The sequence below is a fragment of the Mastigoproctus giganteus genome, chromosome 12, assembly GCF_048544385.1.
Source record: "Mastigoproctus giganteus isolate SK-2022 chromosome 12, ASM4854438v1, whole genome shotgun sequence".
NCBI classification, from domain to species: Eukaryota; Metazoa; Arthropoda; class Arachnida; order Uropygi; family Thelyphonidae; genus Mastigoproctus; species Mastigoproctus giganteus.
This window is the reverse complement of record NC_143586.1, coordinates 112578995-112597785: the sequence shown is the minus strand read 5'-3', so window position 1 is coordinate 112597785 and position 18791 is coordinate 112578995. Positions and strand designations below refer to the sequence as shown.

Sequence of the window (18791 nt, the reverse complement as noted above, 5' to 3'; positions counted from 1 at the left end):
TTCCCTGACCTTTCCGTATCCTCCGTATTTGGTGGTCACGGGCTCGAAACCCGGTCTAATCAAGAAGTGTGTGCTACGCACTGCTGCTCCTGGCTACGGAGGCACCCATGGTACTAAGTACTATAGGTTCTAATACTTCTCGTGGTTGGGGTTTACATAAAAAAAAAAATAAATAAATAAACTGCTCATCTCAAATGAAATGCATGACATGACTTTTTTTGAGTTTGCTCAAAAAAGTTTTTGAAACCAGGAGAAACAATCATGCAATGACATCCCCCTCCTACTTAGACCAATATGTTTACCTGATTGTGTCACGTTCTGATAGCATTAATGATTAATGATGATGCAAGAAAGCAAGCTAATATAGCATTAGCCAAAAAAAACTAAACAAAATCCTTTCCATTTCACCCGTCCGGTCAATCCAAATGTTTGTCTAATTCAGCTTAAATTTATTTAACTATCAACTTCCGCAACAGCAGATGGAAGTCTGTTCCAACAATCAGCTATCCACTGGCTCAAGGAAAACTTCCGCCCATCTATTTTACAACTGTCTTTTCTCAATTTCAATCTATGCCTCCTCACAGGGCAGCCAGATTTCAAATTAGGTCTCGCTCGACAAAAACGAAAAAAATTGTGGCAATTTTTCTCAAGAAAATTTTTTCACAATTAACGATTTTGACATATCATTTTTAATTTTAAACTTCATTTAAAAATGTATCTAATAAAAAAAACAACAAAAATAATTGAGTTAAATTTTTATTTATATTATAATCCTAAAAATTATTCAATATTTATCACTTGATTTCACTTCATTAAGAATGACTAACCTTGATTTTTTAAAAAAAATTGGAATTCCGAACAATTCATTCCGAAATTCTGTTTTATCATCAACTCGGCCTCCAAATTTCTTATAATCAACCTATTTCTATCTTTACACCAAGCTGTTGTTGTTGTTGTTATTTGGTTTTTAGGAGCATTAGCAACTAAGGCCATATTACTCCGGGAATATGTGGTGGTCATTCCCTGACCTTTCCACATCCTTCGTATTTGGTGGTGATGGGCTCGAACCCCGGTTTAATCAAGAAGCGTGTGCTATGCACTGCTGATCCTTCCCACCTGGCTATGGAGGCGCCTTTACACCAGGCACTCGTCATTAGACTAAAAATCCTTTCAGATGTTCATTTGCATGCGGAATAGAGAAAATGTATTCGATAATTTTTAAAAATTGTGGAGAAGAATTTTTAAAAAAAAAAAAAACAAACCCATCTTTGATCACACGGTAATTGACTTTCAATATCCGTTATATTTGCCATAAATCTTTTTAAGAAGATATATTCTTCAAACAGCAAATCTTGATCTACTTCTATTTTAAATGCATTAGTGATTTCTACAATTTCATGAAATGCTGGTATGCTATGCAAAGATAAGTTAGAGAGAATTTTATATTTGTGATCATTGAAATTAAACCGTTTCTCTATATATTTTATAGCTGTATCAAATAATTTGCTTCCATTTTAAACCGTTTTGAAGCATCTAGGTTATCACAATTTTGGATAATTTCATGAACATTTGCTCCATAATAATATTCATTCTTATGCTCAATCAAGGACTGCCTTACATTATTCATAATTGAATATACTTCAGCAATCATAACATTACTACCTTGGAGTTTGTTTAGTGCTGGTTGAAATACTGAACATACATTTTTTACAAATTTTACATATGCCTCATGAAGCTCATGTTCAAAAAAGTCTCAATATAGGTGCTATGTTATTCTTGCTCAAAAAATACAATTTAATAGATGCAAAATTGGTCAATAGTCGCTCAATAGCCGGTAAAAGATTCAGCCACCTTGTTGGTATATGCCATAACATTTCATTCCATTCTGTTTCTGTCCATTCGAAAAAGTCTTTTAGTTCAGTCGTCTTTTTTGTTGTTTGCTAAATTCATTAAATATTTTAATAACAATAGATTCTATATCAATACTCAAACAATTGCAAGCTCTCTTAGCAGTGTTATGCAGAATGTGCAAATTGCAACCAGCAGGTAACATATTTTCATTAAATTTTTTGAATGCTATGAAAACACTATTTTTCTTGCCAAAATTAATATTGGCATTATCTGCTCCATATGCAGTAATGTTTTTGGGTGATAAGTCATTAAATGTAAGCTGTTGGATGAGAGCATTTGAAATAGTTTCAGTATCTTCTGCTTCTAACCAAATGAATGATATCAAACCAGTTTTTACACCATGGTTTTGGTAAAAATATAACATTTATAACAACCAAAGGAAAAGATTTTATGTTTCCTTTGTTAGAAGCATCCGTGCTTATAGAAAAGGGCTTATTATTCTCCAGTTGTTTCAATATGTAATTTTTTGAGTGCTTTCCAAGAATTTTTGTAATAATGGCAGAAACTTTTGTTTTCCCACAAGAATATTTTGAAGCAATTCCAGAGCCGGGAAACATTTTTTTCTAAAATTGAGCTAGCACAACCAGCTGAGACATAACTATGAGAATGCATAACAGAATGGTAACAAAACGATACTTCTGCAAATTCGACATCTTCATGAGCCTTGCTTTGCTTTGGTATAAAAAACTTAGAAATTTTTGATGTAGTTGCTATTGCTTGAACATTTGCAATGTGGTTTTTAGATTGCAAATGTCTACTTACGTCGTTTTCACCACCATGACTAGTTGTGAAAATGAAATTGTTGCATGTAGAGCATTTTGCACTATGATCGTCTCTACCACGACCAGTCAGACTATACTTTTTTTCCCAATCTGCATTATAGTGAACCAACCATCTTCTTTTCTTTTCCGGAGTTTTCAAACTACTTTCACCATCTGACATTTTGAATACTAGAATAAATTGATATTTTAAATACAACCCATTCATTTTAATTTAATAAGACAAATTCAAACAAAAATTAAATGAAATTTACCTTATATAGGTAACAATTCCTACAGCAGCTGAACTGATTAGACAGATGTCAAAACAATTTTTATTCTTTTTATAATGAAAGATAAACACACACTCAAGATACACCTAGCTTAGACCAGCACTGACATCGTTGATCGCACTATTTACGCAGACGCTTATGTCTAAAAATCCCCAAGCGGCTCGAGGGGATTCCAGGACATCTAACGCGTCCCGTGAGTATTAGCGTGCAACACATGCGCCAATGTCCGAAATTCATATATATTAGGAAAGAAATACATTTCATAACAGCATCCATCACTTTTTATGGCATTATTTTATTATTTTATAGTCAAAATATTAATATTTAATTTACGTGCGGGACATTTAAATGTTTATGCGGGGCACAGGACAAATCACTTTTGTAGGGGACTGTCCCGCGCATTATGGGATGTTTGGCATCCCTGCCTCCTCAGGTTCTTAATCTGCAACACTTGGCCTGTAGTTGAGTAAGAAGTATCCCATCAGCATTCAGCCTGTTCAAACCATTCAAGGTCTTATTTATACACCTCAATCAGATTGCCTCGCAGGTGCCTAGTCTCCAGATGCTGCAACTTGCAGAACTTAAGCTGCTCTTGGTAAGAGCACTCCTTTGTTCCTCTCACAAATCTTGTTGCCCTTCTCTGTACTCGTTCTAGAAACTCTACATTCTTCCTAAAATGAGGCCTCCAGACCTGCATGCAGTACTCAATGTGTGGCCTGACCACTGCCACAAAGGGATAATCACCTCCTTGTTTCTGCTAGCAAAATTCCTATATATCATTGACAAAACTCCATGACCTGCTCTGGCAAGCTGTCTGCACTACTCAGAGAACTTCACATCTGACTGCACAATTACCCCCAGGTCTTTTTTATTCTCCACCTCTGAGTGTAGTACCACACAGTTGATACATTTCTCTTGGGTTACTGTTACCCATATGCAGTACTTTGCATTTGTCAATGTTAAACTTTAGTTGCCACTTCTCAGCCCATCTGCCTAACTTTTCTGGATCCTGTTGCATAGCATACTGTCTTTACTGTCATTAACAATCCTGTCAACCTTTGTATCATTTGCAAACTTGGATATTAAGCCTGATATACCTTCATTGATAGCATTGTTAAATACACAAACCAACAATGGGCTCAGCACCGAACCTTGGTTACTCCACTAATAACATTAGTCCACAGAGAGCAGTGTCCATTTATTACCACTCTCTGCCATCTTCCACTCAACCATCCCTTTATCCATTGCAGAAACTTGCCCTTAATGCCATACGGCTCCAATTTGTAAAGCTGTCTTCCATGTGCAACAATATCAAAAACTTTCCTGAAATCCAAGTATATGATATCAAAATTATTTTTTCCATCCAGTTCCTTTGTGACCACATCATAGTATCCAATCAAATTGGCCAGACAAGGCTTCCCCTTAACAAACCCATGCTGTGCTGAACTATTACTACAGTCTTGTCTAGGTGATGCTGCATTACTTCTTTAACGAATGAGACCATTATTTTCCCTGGAACAGAATTTAAACTAACAGGTCTATAATTATTTGTGTCACCCTTTGAATCCCCTCCCCCTTTGTGAATTGTGGATACCTTTGCACATCACCAGTCCATGGGACCTCCCCCGAACCTAAGGATGCTAACTTGCCTCACTGCCACCTTCAATAAATGGATAGATTCCATCTGCTCTAGGTGCCTTTTTTATATTTAACGTCAACAATTTCTTCTCCACTTTGCTCGCTGTTTCATTTAAAATCATTTAGCTCCCTGTTAGAATTTAGTAAACTTCTGTCCACCCTTTCCTTACAGAATTCCTCATGTGTGAATGTAGATGCAAAATACTCATTCAGTTTATCAGCTTTCTGAGCAGGATCATCAATAGTCGAACCACCGGCATCAAGTGGACCAATCTGATTCATCCCCTTCCTTCTAGAGTTTACATAAATAAAGAAGTCTTTGTTGTTTTTCTTTGCATCCTTTGCCAAGGATTTCTCGCAATCAGCCTTCGCTTGCCTAATCTCCTTTGTGACTTTATTACAGACTAGCTTATACCTGCCATAGGCTTCTGTGTCACCTGATATTTTATATGCATCCAATACATTTTTTTTCTCTGCCACGAGCCTCATTATTTCTTCTGTGCCAAGAGCCTCATTATTTCATCTGACATTCATTTAGGTTTAAATCTTGAACAGTATTTCTTAGTTGGTATGAAAAGCCTAGTAGCCTCCAAGATTAAGTCCCTGAAGGCTTCTCATTTAGAATTCACTGTTGTAACATCATCAGTTGATCCCACTCTATAGAATTTAAAAACTGTCTCTGTAGTCATCTTTACAAAAACAAAAACCCATCCCTTTACCCATAATGGTAGTTACATCTTTAAATAAATCCACATCAGGACACTGTCACTCAGTGGTTCCTTTATCGGCATATTCCTAATGCATGAATAATCACTGCTGATAATTAGATCAAGAGTAGTACTCCATCTGGTTGCTGTAGCAAACAATCCTCCAATAAATCCACAAAAGTCTTGCTAGCATGCAAGTGATCAACAACTAGTTCCAGTCAATATCTGAAAAGTTAAAATCTCCCATTACAAGGCATTCTGATTTACTGGTCCACTCTATTTCTCTGCACAATTGTTTGTTGCACTCATCGGATTCATTAGGCCTATAATGCACTCCTACTCTCATTTTCCCTTTCTCAGTGCTTCTGTCACACCAAACTGACTCAACATTGCACTGTCCACCCATATCAACTGGATGCACTTCCTTATATTTTACGTGTTTCTTAACTAACAGCATAACCGCTCATCCCTTCCCACCCTATCTATCCTTTCTGTACACATTGTACTTCCAAAATTCGAATTCTGCACTGCTTATAAAAGTGTGACACTATGTCTCTGATATCCCAACAATATATGCCTTTCATGTCTTGATCAGCACTTCAAATTCATCAAATTTATTTAACAGAGCCTAATCCAAGTGAGACTGGCCTGTTATAATGTGTTTCCCAGCATGAGAATGAATAAGTTAGATACTGACATTTGTTAAAAGAAATATCCATGTTTATCTGTATTAAAATGTATAAATGTCTATCATTAATGTACAATTCTGTATATTTCATGGAATGAATGGTTCAAGTTCAGGACTATGAGAATGTTTATACCTGTCATAGTGTGCATGTTTTTTCCCCCGTGAGTGAATATATATTCTGTGAATAGCTGTATGAATATATAGTTGTATGTATGACAATCTGGAAAGCTCTACTGCACCCAAATTGCCAGATTTGATGAAGAGCTCTTGCCTGGGTGTTTCATTATTGGAGTATGTATGATCCCCGAGTCATTTTTTTGCAGCCTCTGTCACATTTGCATTGTCGGACGTGATGGAGAGCCCCTGCTTGTGCGTTTCGTGCCATTCATATTTAATAAATATGAATGGCACAAAATTCTTCTTTTGTAATACTTTTCCAGATATTATTATTATTATCATCATCCATATGGTGCAAGGAAGCCTGAGGCTTATGCTGCACCAGCCAAAAAAAATTTTTCTGAATTACCCTGAGAGAGAGAGGGAGAGAGAGAAGTAGAAGGGAATCATCAAGAAAAAGAAGAATGGTGATATCTAACTAAGGACCCTGGGTATGTCAAGCCCATACTCACCAGATGTGAGACCCTAAGTTTCATGTATCTATAAGACCGGGTGAAACATTAATGGTTTAAACATTATGGTTAGACATATAAAGTATTTTATATGTCTAACCATAAAAATATGTTATCTGTCCACTATTATTATCTTGAGTATAAAAATTATAAACATAAGTGGATAAGTGAGTGTGAGTATATAAGCTCAAGTAGGTAAATGTGATAATGTGTATATATTTTTGGGCGCATGAGTGACTGCTGTGCTATACTGAATGTGTGCCAACTCAGTGTTGTTATGGGCAGCTGTGAGCTTGATGGGCCCCCAATTCAATTCACTGTTCTTCAAGCTCTCATAAAGGCCCATAACAACACTGATTTGGCACCTAATATCCTCACACTCCTTACATCGAGCACACATTCCTGATAGCTCTGCAAATATCAAACAAGCTGTACTTCATAAGGCTGAATAAGGCTCTCCCCCTCCCCAGATCCATGGCTTGAGACGTTTGCTTTGCAGCTCTGAGGCATGATTTTCATTCAAATTTAATATAATTAAAAATACTACACTAAACAAATATATGTAACTCAGTAATAACACTATGCACCAGTTATGCTATGAAGTTTATATTATTAATTACATATAATTAAAATTTGAATGTTTTTATCAATACAACAGTTAAGTAGCAATAATATTATCAGGCTACCAAGTTTGCGTTATATGTATTAGGCTATACTGTTACACTTGAGAGTTATAAGTTATCATAATACATAAAAAATTATCTAACTAATGCCAACCTAAGTGATAGAGTACCTATTTACCACAATTAAAAAATATGAATTTTCCTACCACTCACTCTATGACAATGGTGGCAAGATTCGAAAGATACAAAGGTTCTACTTATATTAAGTAGTAACCTAATTACAAAATCTCTAGCTAAATTAAAAAACAAAATAACAATATGATTTAATATGACAATTAGGTCAATAAAATGACAAAATTCTTCAAAAACTTATCAGTTTCTTGGACCTGAATATTCTTTGACTAGCGCGTAGATACTGTCAAACCCGTGGATATAGTGGCTGACTGTGATTTTTGGGTGAGCTTTTGTGAACTCAGTAAATAGTGTGCAATGAGAGTGAACGACTCCCTTGGTGGACGAATTCATATCAGTTTGGGTCCCAATAGCACTCTTCCCAGAAGCTTTTTGGGTATACGAGCCCAAAAAACCTGGCCCTATTTATTGGTTAGATGTGTTTTCTGGTCTCCTTGTAGATGTTCAGCTCTGTTTTTAGTTTTCAGATTTCTTTCTCATCTTCCACCTCTGGAATACTCAAGGTATACGGATGCTTTCCTAGGCAGGTAATACATTGGCTTAAGAGCTAAACGTTCCTTACTTTCATGGTCTTTGGCACCACATCAAGCACAGGCAGGGTTACAACGACAAACTGTTTATGAGTGGTTATACTTTTGACATTTAAAACAACTTAGTGGGTTTGGTATGTAAATCCTCACTGGGTAGTTTAAATAGCCTGCCTTGATGGAACGTGGAATCCATGAGGTGTTGTTAGGATGAGAACTCAAGTGGGAATGAGATTCCCATCCTTTCTCATGAACATTCGCTTGACACTCCTTGACCTTTCAATTCAGAGTAGATCTCCTCTTCAGAGATGAAAAAGATCCCACTCTGATATAAAACTGCATGAAGAGTTCAGAGTTTTTTCACAGACACTGCTTTTCCTCAATTCTGGCTCTTTTAATGGAATTTGTGTCGCTATCACTTTATCGATTAGGTAGGGACCTCTTAGGGACCCTGAGACTTCATCCTCACTAACAGAAGATATATTGTGAGTGATGTTACTGTCCTGAATAAGGTAAATGTTGGAAGTGATCACAGAATGGTAAGATGTACACTTGATATAGATGTAGGAAAGGAAAGGAAAAAACTGACTCGAGTAAATAATACAAAGGTCTTTGAAATAACAGAGGAGGAGAAAAAGCAGTATGTACTGGAACTTAAGAACAAGTTTGAGCTTCTGCAGACTGCTCAGGACCAAGATATCGACGAGGAATATTACAACTTTCTGAAAGTGATAAAGCCCAAGAAACCTATAGGGAAACAGAAATCCAAAGAAGAAAAAATTAGTCAAGAAACACTTGTCATGATGAACCAAAGACGACAAATGAAGAGCAAGAAAAACACTGACAGTGAGAAAATTGAGTATACTGAATTATGCAAAGCCATTAGAAAGAGACTCAGAGAGGACATAAGAAGATTTAACACAAGAAAAGTAGAACAAGCATTAAGGGAAAACAAAGGATTTAAATCAGCAGCCATAAGCAGTAATACAGAAAGACAAATGATACTGAAACTGAAGAATAGCAATGGTGTACTTATAAACAGCAGAGAAGGCATAATTCCAATAGCAGAAGACTACTATAGAGAATTATACAAGGAGCGAGGGAATGATGCCGGCAGTGGGGAAGATGGATTGCAAAGTAGCAACACATACGACATACCCGATATTCTTCCTGATGAGGTAGAACATGCATTGAAGAAAATGAAGAATCGGAAAGCCACGGGGGAAGATGAAGTTACTGTAGAGTTGTTAAAATTGGGAGGAAGAGACATAACACAAAAACTGGCAAGGCTCTTCACAAAGTGCATTAGAAAAGGTGTGATGTCTAAGCGAATAATGCAATCATAGTTTTGCTGCATAAGAAAGGAGATAAATCAGAAATTGGAAATTATAGACCAATTAGCTTGTTATCCCATATCTACAAGTTGTTCACAAGGGTCATTACTAACAGATTAGAAAGAATACTTGATGAGAATCAACCGAAAGAGCAAGCTGGCTTTAGGACAGGATTCTCAACTATGGATCACCTTCACGTAATATCACAGCTAATGGAGAAAGCAAATGAATATAAAACACCATTATGCCTGGCATTTGTGGATTATGAAAAGGCATTTGACTCCATACAGCATAAGGCAATGTTTCGGGCACTGGAAAGACAAGGCATAGATACTCCATATATTATGATTTTGAAGAAAATATATGAGAGTGCTACATCCTTTATTAGACTAGACAAAGACAGTAGCAAATTTAAAATCGAGAAAGGAGTTCGACAAGGAGACACAATATCTCCGAAGCTGTTTACTGCTGCCCTTGAGGAAGCTTTCAGAAGATCAGACTGGTCGCAGAAAGGAGTCAATGTGAATGGAGAGTACCTAAACCATTTACGATTTGCAGATGACATTGTGGTCATAAGCCACGATCCCAAAGAATTAGAGGAAAATCTTAATCAGTTATGCACAGTTAGTAAGGATTTTGGACTAAAGATGAATATGGCTAAAACAAAAGTAATGATGAACAAGTATGCCACGGAAAAGGAAATAATGATTGAAGGAGCAGTAATTGAAAAGGTGGAGTCATATACTTATCTGGGACAAGTTATTAGCTGTAATAATGATAAATGGCTGGAAGTCAAGAGAAGAATAAATTTTGGATGGATGGCATTCAGGAAATATAGTCACATACTGAAGAGCAATATCCCAGTTTGTCTGAAACGTAAAATAATGAATCAATGTATACTCCCCACCATGACTTATGGAAGTGAAACTTGGGCACTCACCAAAAGAATGGAATGAATTATATTGGGAATCAGACTGTTAGATAAGAAGAGAAACACATGGATTAGGCAGCAAACTCAAGTAAAGGACATTCTTATCAAAACTAAAGAACTAAAATGGTCTTGGGCAGGACACATAGCTCGAAGACATGATGACAGATGGATTAAGAAAATAACAGAATGGTACCCATGAGGAGCTAGAAGAAAACCTGGAAGACAAAGGCGGAGATGGATAGATGAAATTCATGAGTTTTTGAGTAGTAAATGGATGGCCAGTGCTCAAAACAGAAAGAACTGGAAAGTTGCTGGAGAGGCCTTCATCCTGCAGTGGATTGAAAATGGCTGATGATGATGAGGGACCCTGAAGAAGTATAATGATTTAAATTACTCATATGAGTAAAATAAAAATTTCAGATGCACAAAGTACCCCACCCACAATGGAGCCCTATGAGGAAACTAGCAAGTACTATGTACACAAATGGGACACCAAGATTGCTTAGGAGCATCATACCTACATTTCCAAATAAGTCTTGATTCCAATCGAGCTGGTCCAGGACTTCCAATCTTGTTGAATCAGGGGGCAAAGTGCCATATTAGAGTTGGGCCCCTCATCCACCAGGATCTTCCTTTCTGAGTTTCCATGGGTTATGCATGGCTGCACATGCCAGATTCCAGTGATGTAACCCTGGAACTTTGATGCTTATCTGCATTACTGGGAGGTCCCCTCACCACATATAGGTGACTGTGTCAAGGGAATGAATTTCAGTCTGAATGTGAAGTCTGAGTCATAATTTATAGGTTTATGATACAGGTATCAAACAATTCACTCAACCTTGATATATATATATATCCCAAGTATGTAAAATGCATAAATGCATAGTTAATTAATAGCTCAATTATAATAAATATATCACATTTAATACATATATATTTTAATCTATAATTAACCTATAATTAACATTTTAATTTTTCTTTTAATGTTATTGATATGTAAGGTTTTCCTTACTGTATTTGGCATATATATTTTTTTTCCAGTTTGTGTTGGGAACTTGCATAAGGCATTGGGTTGCTTGAGATGCTATAACTTACTAGCTTTGATATTATACATTACAGCCGGTTTAACTTGGTCTATTATTGCACTATTAGAACTTACCACTACAATTAATATCTTAAATATATATATATTCTGTCTTGAATGTTGTAAGACAAATCAGCAATTGAATGAAGTTCTTCTCAGATTTGTTCAGATACGTTTAGCACAGTACATGTTTGTCTGTTTTACTTACTAAAAAATTAAGCCGCTATAAGCTATTAAAAAGCCAAGAGTAACAAATATAGTTTGATTGTTTGAGTTAGTCATCAAATTCGCTTTCTTTGTTGAAAATTCCGAAATGCTGTATGAGTCAAAACATTAGTAAAGAACTAATATCAATGAATTAGTAAAGCACACTTTCTCTGTCAATCACAGTTATTAATGACCAATAAGAAATGAACACAGACTTGTCGTGGATGTTGCATAAGTCGATAGATTGCAAATTGATCAGGAGCACAACACTGCCAACTTTATGATAAACATTACGATAAATGTTCATATGTACAATATATTTTTTTTTTTTTTTTTTTTTTGTAGCCGCATGTCATTGATTATGTGCTGATCTGACTGAATGAAATAAAAGAAACAAATTTGGTAAACTGTGAACTTAGTTTGGCAGCCTGCACGATTTCTATAAGTTTGAAAGACTATAAACTTTTACACATTTACTTATAGCAATCAAAGGCTGCTGGCTGCATCACATACTATTAGACTGAAAGCTGCTAACTGAGTTACATTTAAGTTAAATAATATTTAACTGAAATACAATTGCATTTAAAATAAATAAATTTCCAAAATAGTTTATAACTTCATTGAAGTCAATTTACTAACATAACATAACATCATAGCTAATAATAGATCATTCACCTTTGTGGAAGTGTGCAACTTGATCTTGAAATGCAAGACTCAACAGAAAAGGGAAGTGTTACTGCTTTCATAAAGATTTTTAAATTCAGTTTGCAGTACTCAAGGTTACACCTTGAGTACTGCAAACTTGAGTACTTCCAGACCTGTATGCAGTACTCAAGGTTACACCTTGAGTACTGCATACAGGTCTGGAAGCTTCATTTTAGAAAGGTCTGTTGGACAGGTACAGAGAAGAGCTACAAGATTAGTGAGGGGGAACAAAAGGGTACTCCTATCAAGGAAGACTATTTTTTCAAATTGCATTATCAAGAAACTGGGAACATATCAGGAGACCAGATTGAATAAAATAAAAAATGATGGCATCCTTACCCTTGCTGAGACAAACAAAAATGGGGCATATTAAGGAAGGATGGTTGCAGATAAATTTTCTTTCAGAGAGCAGGCAGTTGATTGTTGATGGCTGGAGAGGTGATATAAGGTTTTTCTTTTTACTCCTGAGATTGTATAAGCTTCCTTTCTTGCACCATTTGCCACTACTAATACTAAAAGTCTTTTTTCCTTTTTGAAATACGTAATAAATTTTTCTGTTATGTACTTATGTGATATCAGAATTTAAAGTTTTGTATTAGCAAATACATGAAAGTTATAAAAATTAGGGCCAAACAGAAATCTTAAATTTCAAAACCTTAAATTTTGCACGAGGGAAATATTATGTACTATTAATAACAATTTTTTTTTTTTGAAAATATATTATTATACAGTCTTAATGTTAGGCTTCTATAGCCAAGTGGTCAGGAGCGGTAGTGCAGTAGCAAATGCTCTTTGAGTAGACCGGGGTTCAAGCCCCTGACTGCTGAATATGGTCGATCTGCCAACCCGCATTGGACCGGCATGGCAGATTATGGTCCAATTCCCTCAGCATGAATTGTTGAAGAGGCTTCCATCCTGCAGTGGGTTGATAATGGCTGCACTTTACTTTTTTTACTTAATGTTTATTTGATTTAAGAACAAAAATACGAAACTCTCTATTAACAGGTGTGTATTATGATTAGCATTAGCATTAGTAGAGGCACATGATGCAAGAAAGCAAGCTTATGCAGCATTAGCCAAAAAAAAATTCTGTGCAAGAGGAAAAATTAATATCGAATTACTGTGGCACAGAGTGAAACGGAGACAGAACAAGTTATCATAACTTGTTCTGTCTCCGTTTTGCTCTGTGCCACAGTAATTCGATATTAATAATGAATCCAGAGCACACAGGCCTCTTTAATCATAAGAGGAAGAATCCCATCAGCACTGAGCATGCTCAAACCATTCAAGGCTTTATACACCTCAATCAGATCACCTCACAGATGCCTAGTCTCCAGACACTGTAATTTTCAAAACTTAAGCCTTTCTTAAGCCATTCACTAATCTTGTTGCCCTTCTCTGTACTCGTTCCACAGCTCTACATCCTTCTTAAAATGAGGCCTCCAGACCTGTATACAGTACTCAAGGTGTGGCCAGACCATTGCCTTATACAAGGGGGTAATCACCTCCTTATTCCTGCTAGATAAATTCCTGTATATCATTGACAAGACACCATGAGCTACTCTTGCAGACCATCTGCACTGATCAGAAAACTTCATATCTGCCTGCACAATTACACCCAGGTCCTTTTCGTTCTCTACCACTGTCGGTGTAGTACCACAGAGTTTATACGTTGCTCTGGGGTTACTGCTTCTCATATGTAGTACTTTACATTTGTCAATGTTAAACTTCATTTGCCACCTCTCAGCCCATCTGCTCAACTTTTCTAGATCCTGTTGCAGCAGCGTACTGTCAAGAAAAACGTACTGATAAAAAAAAACTGAAGTCAAATAGAAAACTTTAGATAATTAATTTACCTTACATTGCATGCAAAATAAAAAAAAAAAAAAAAGAGTACAAGCTACACATATTAAACTCATTTTTGCAAACCATATTGCAGAGTATCTTTCTTGGATGTTCACTTTATCTGGTGGCAAAATTTAAAGAGAAAAATGCCTATCAGTAGTTGCATTATAAACTTCTGAAAACTGACAACAAATCAAAATGAAATGGAGTAAATATGATTTTTTTAAAGAAATAACTGCAGTACCAGAATTATGAATAAGATATTTTACTATAACTAGTAGTATTACTGACCACAGAAAAAGAAAATCAGCAAGAAATTTTCATAAATGCTGCCACTGCTGAGTTTTTAAAATTAGGGGCACCCGGGGCAAGGATATGTGATTAACATTATTTGCAAAACTTATGTATGTTTCTATGCACAATGCAACATATATTATATATTGCAGTTATATATCATAAGCCAACAAATACAAGCTTGTTTCTCCACTATAATAGTTATCCATTTGCTCACCAGGGTTTAGTGGTATTCAATCACTTTTGAATGCTTATAAACAGGGATGATATTCAAAATATTTAACAACCGGTAATATATACAGTAAGCGTCGGTTATAGTGATTACTGGTTATTAGAATCAGCTGCTTAACAGAATCAAATTTCAAAAAACCGATCCAAATCAATAAAATGCACTATACTTTCATCATTTACTAGAATCACATTTTCGGTTATAAGAATCAATTTTGAATGCCTCTGTGATATTTTTCTAAAGCACATTTCTGGAGGTCACATTTATAGTGGTCACAACCATAAAACAATAAAAACAATTTGCAGTTTCCGGTTTATTGGGCCTTTTCTGTTAGTGCAATAAACAGGTAGCAAACTCAATCTTATTCATTTGCGATAATACTGGTAGCTGGAATTCTGTGTTTTCACATTATTATGGTGAAATGTGTTTCCTCTTCGCTGAAATTTGTTCTTCATTTCTATATCTAAACTTCGTCTCACTTGCGTGTGTTGTGTTAGTTCCAATTTGTCTGTTCCATGTGCTTTGTTATTGATTGACACTTTTTTTACTGTTTTAAATTTTACTACCAAAAAAAAAAAAATATATATGCCAGTGAACAGAAAGAGAGTGAATTTGAGTGTAAAAGATAAGTAGCAGTAAAATTAGGAGGGTCTCAGTCATCTTTATCAAAATTGTTAAAATCATGTCACACTTTAAACACTAATGTGATTAGTGAAACCAGAAAAAGGAAGCCCGAAGGGAAATGCTAAACAGTAGATGAAGCTCTGTTCGTTTGGTTCAAACAGGCTAGCTCATTTAAAGCACCAATCAATCATAGCATTCTTCTTCAAAAAGCTAATGATTTTGCTGAAAAACTACACAAAGAGTTTAAGGCGACAGACGGATGGCTGAAAAGATGAAAAGAGAGGCATGATATTGTTTACATCACAGAGAAAAACAGGATTCCAATAGTTTTGCAGCTGACACCTTGTTGAAAACCTCTTGGCAAATTGTGTTAAGCACTTAACAATAAAAACCTTTAAGACCTTTTATAGATCAGATATAAGGCAAAGAATCATCCAGTCTATAGATGAAAAAGGTCTGGGAGATAACTGTTCTAGATGCACTTCATATGACAACGAATGCCTGGAATGAAGTTTCCGAAACCTGCATTAGCAACTGTTTCAAAAAATGTGGATTAATTATTCATGATGGGCAACTAAGTTACGATGCTGATCATGTTGAAAAGCCTAAAGACATGGGTGAACAGGAGTTTAATGAATGGGTAGACATTGATCTACAAGTTACTACAGCTTTAGCAGATGAAGAAATTGCCCAGTCTGTTACTGATAATTTCGCTGAGGAGGAGGAAAATGAAGATGAACCCGAACGAATTCCAGTTACAAAATGGCAAACTTGTGAAGCTATAGCCATCCTGAGGAGAGTGTTGGAAGAAACTGGTGCAAGTGATCGTGAGTATAGACTGTTATACAATATTGAAAAATCTATAAATAGACTTTGTAGTCATAATTTAAAGCAATCTAAAATAAATTACTATTTTAAATTATAATCATATTACAAAGTGTTATGTTTAATTAATATGTATATTAATTAAGCTATCTACGTAAGTATAAATTTATTTTTATTTTGTTCAGAACGTAAAAATCAGAAGAGTATTCTGATTTTTACATATCTTTTAACTGGTAATAAACCTTTGGTAATAAAGTGTAAATTTGTGCTTTATATCTTTATTTTTATAGCCTCTGGATAATATTTGTAGATTTTCGCTTATTAGAATCATCATTTATTAGGATCAAAATTCAAGTTGCAGACTATAACTGGAGCTTACTGTATATATACACACACAAGTATATAAAATCAAAAATTTAAAGTGTGTGTGTGTAAGGAATATACATAAGGGAAATTTCCTTTTTTATTCTCTAAATAAACTAAACTACAGGTGACCCCCGCTTAACGCTGATCATTCGTTCCGGAAAAACAGAGCGCTAAGCGAGCGCCGCTTTCCCATAAGGTAACATATGTATTTGTGAGCTGCAGTCAGTGCCATAGGATATTTCCTAATCAATAATAAACGGTAATGAAAAGATGCGCAAATGTCGGTCAAAATATTTAATATTCAAATATTTGCACATATAAAATATTCTGCATTACATACGTATAATTATGTGGTAACTACTTGTGTATCAAAAGTAAACTTAAAATTCCAATTAAAATAATGAATTTAATTGATTTAATTTAATGGATGAATTTAATCATGAAAAATGTGTGGATTTTGAGTTGAACTTTGGCCCTCTTCCAAATAAACTAAAAGGGGTATTAATTTTAAATGGCCCGCAGCGTTACCACCCAACAATAACGTCAACTGATCCTTCGCCGCTTTGAAACTTGGCATGTTTTTTCTTCTTTCAATATGAAACTTCTTTTAGGCATTCGTTTCCACAAAAGTCCTGCTTCATCTATGTTAAAAACTTGTTGAGAAGTATAACACATAATACCCCTCTTCAATAATTTTAACAAGTTCTTTTTTGAAAGTTTCGGCTCCTTGATCTGCACTCCCTGGATTCTAAATCTATTCTACCAGCCCTTACCAGTTTTAAATGGTTCCACATTTTTTTTTTTTTTTAGGCGAGTTTTCTTCAGATCATCATATTGGCTAATCTCTCTCTCTCTCTTTTTTTTTTTTTTTTGTTAATATTTAACTTAACTGAATTCTGCATTGGACATTATCTTCAATAAAATTAAAGTCTTTCCATTTCAATCCTAATAGCCGGCCTAGTCCTAGTTGCTTGCAGTGGAACAGCTACCTTTCCCGCTGCAAAAATTAATTCTTTATTTTTTTATAATTGTTCTTACAGTTAAAGTTGCAAGTCCTAAATTAGGGCACACATCCGCTTGTCGTTGACCGGAATCGATTCGCTTCAAAACGTCTAATTTTCAAATTCAGTCTTTTGCTTACATTTATAGTCTTCGTACTGTGCTCAGACGTTGTTGATTTTTCATTCTTTTTTCATTCTTCGAAAATGTAACTGCATTGGTTGCATTAATTATGATACAATGTTCAAGTAAACTATCCGTTTCGCACGTTGTCTAATACGGTACTGAGTGATGACTAGACTTCGGATAAATGCATATAACGCAAATATTACAAGCAATATACTTCGTCATTTTTTAAAATGTTGATCTAGGAACTACGTAACAAGTCACTGTACTGAAATTAAATTAGCGTGCGAGAAAATTTCACTGAGCGTGGGAAAATTTCTCAAGTCAGGGTGGGAAACGTTTTAATGCTGTTTTGCTATTCATTTTCAAGCTATCGACTCCATCAAATGAAACGATTTCGTTAAATATGTCAAAAATGTAATCTGTAAAAGAGCGTTATAGTGATCTGTGACAGCGTTATAGTCAGACACGGGCTATAATATAATAACAGCGTTATAGCGAATCAGCGTATAGCGAACCGCGTTATTACGGGGGCCTGCTGTATATATATTTTAAAACTGCTTACCAATTGATATAAGTTGTAGCGTAAATCATTCTAATAATTTTCAAATTATTTGTTGGTTTTTAGAAATTGTTGGTGTGATCTTTTGTTTGATGCAGATGTCAATAGCTAAATGATACCCCTGTCTGAGCCATGATTTGACATAAGGAACTGCAATAAACTCTTTAAATGATTTTCCCATTAAATTGATAGTAATTAGGTGACCTGTAGTCTCAATAGCATTAGTAGATGCATATGATGCAAGAAAGCAAGTTTAGTTTCAGCCAAAAAAAAAAAAAAAAAAAATTCCCACTTCACACGTCCATTTGCTCTAAAAGTCTGTCTACCTTGAATTTATTTAAGCTATATTTTTTGATTGGCAAAATATTTATTATTTCAAATGCTTTATCAGGCAAAACTGATTCATAACGTTCTTTTAATTTTTTCCTCGTTGACAAGTGCAAATTTTCTTTATTTGAGCCATGAGCTTTAACAGAATATGATTGCCATTAAAATATGCAAATGTTTAGCACTTTCATCATTTAAAGGTATAACTTTTTGAGCACCATTTGCACCCAACATTTACATCACTAGCAACAGTAAGCCACACATTTTTTGTTGAAATAATCAAGTTATTTTTCATTCCAGAAATATAAATTATTTGTTTTATTCGATTATGATTCTTGTGCAGTATTAAAAGATGTTCCAGGCTGCA

The 18791-nt window shown here is 35.2% G+C and overlaps 1 protein-coding gene across 5 annotated transcripts in view; it reads right to left on the bottom strand.

Annotated features, from left to right (window-relative positions):
- LOC150077345 (C2 domain-containing protein 5) overlaps positions 1 to 18791 on the bottom strand; it is a 992151-nt gene that overhangs the window by 473999 nt on the left and 499361 nt on the right. The window lies entirely within an intron of this gene.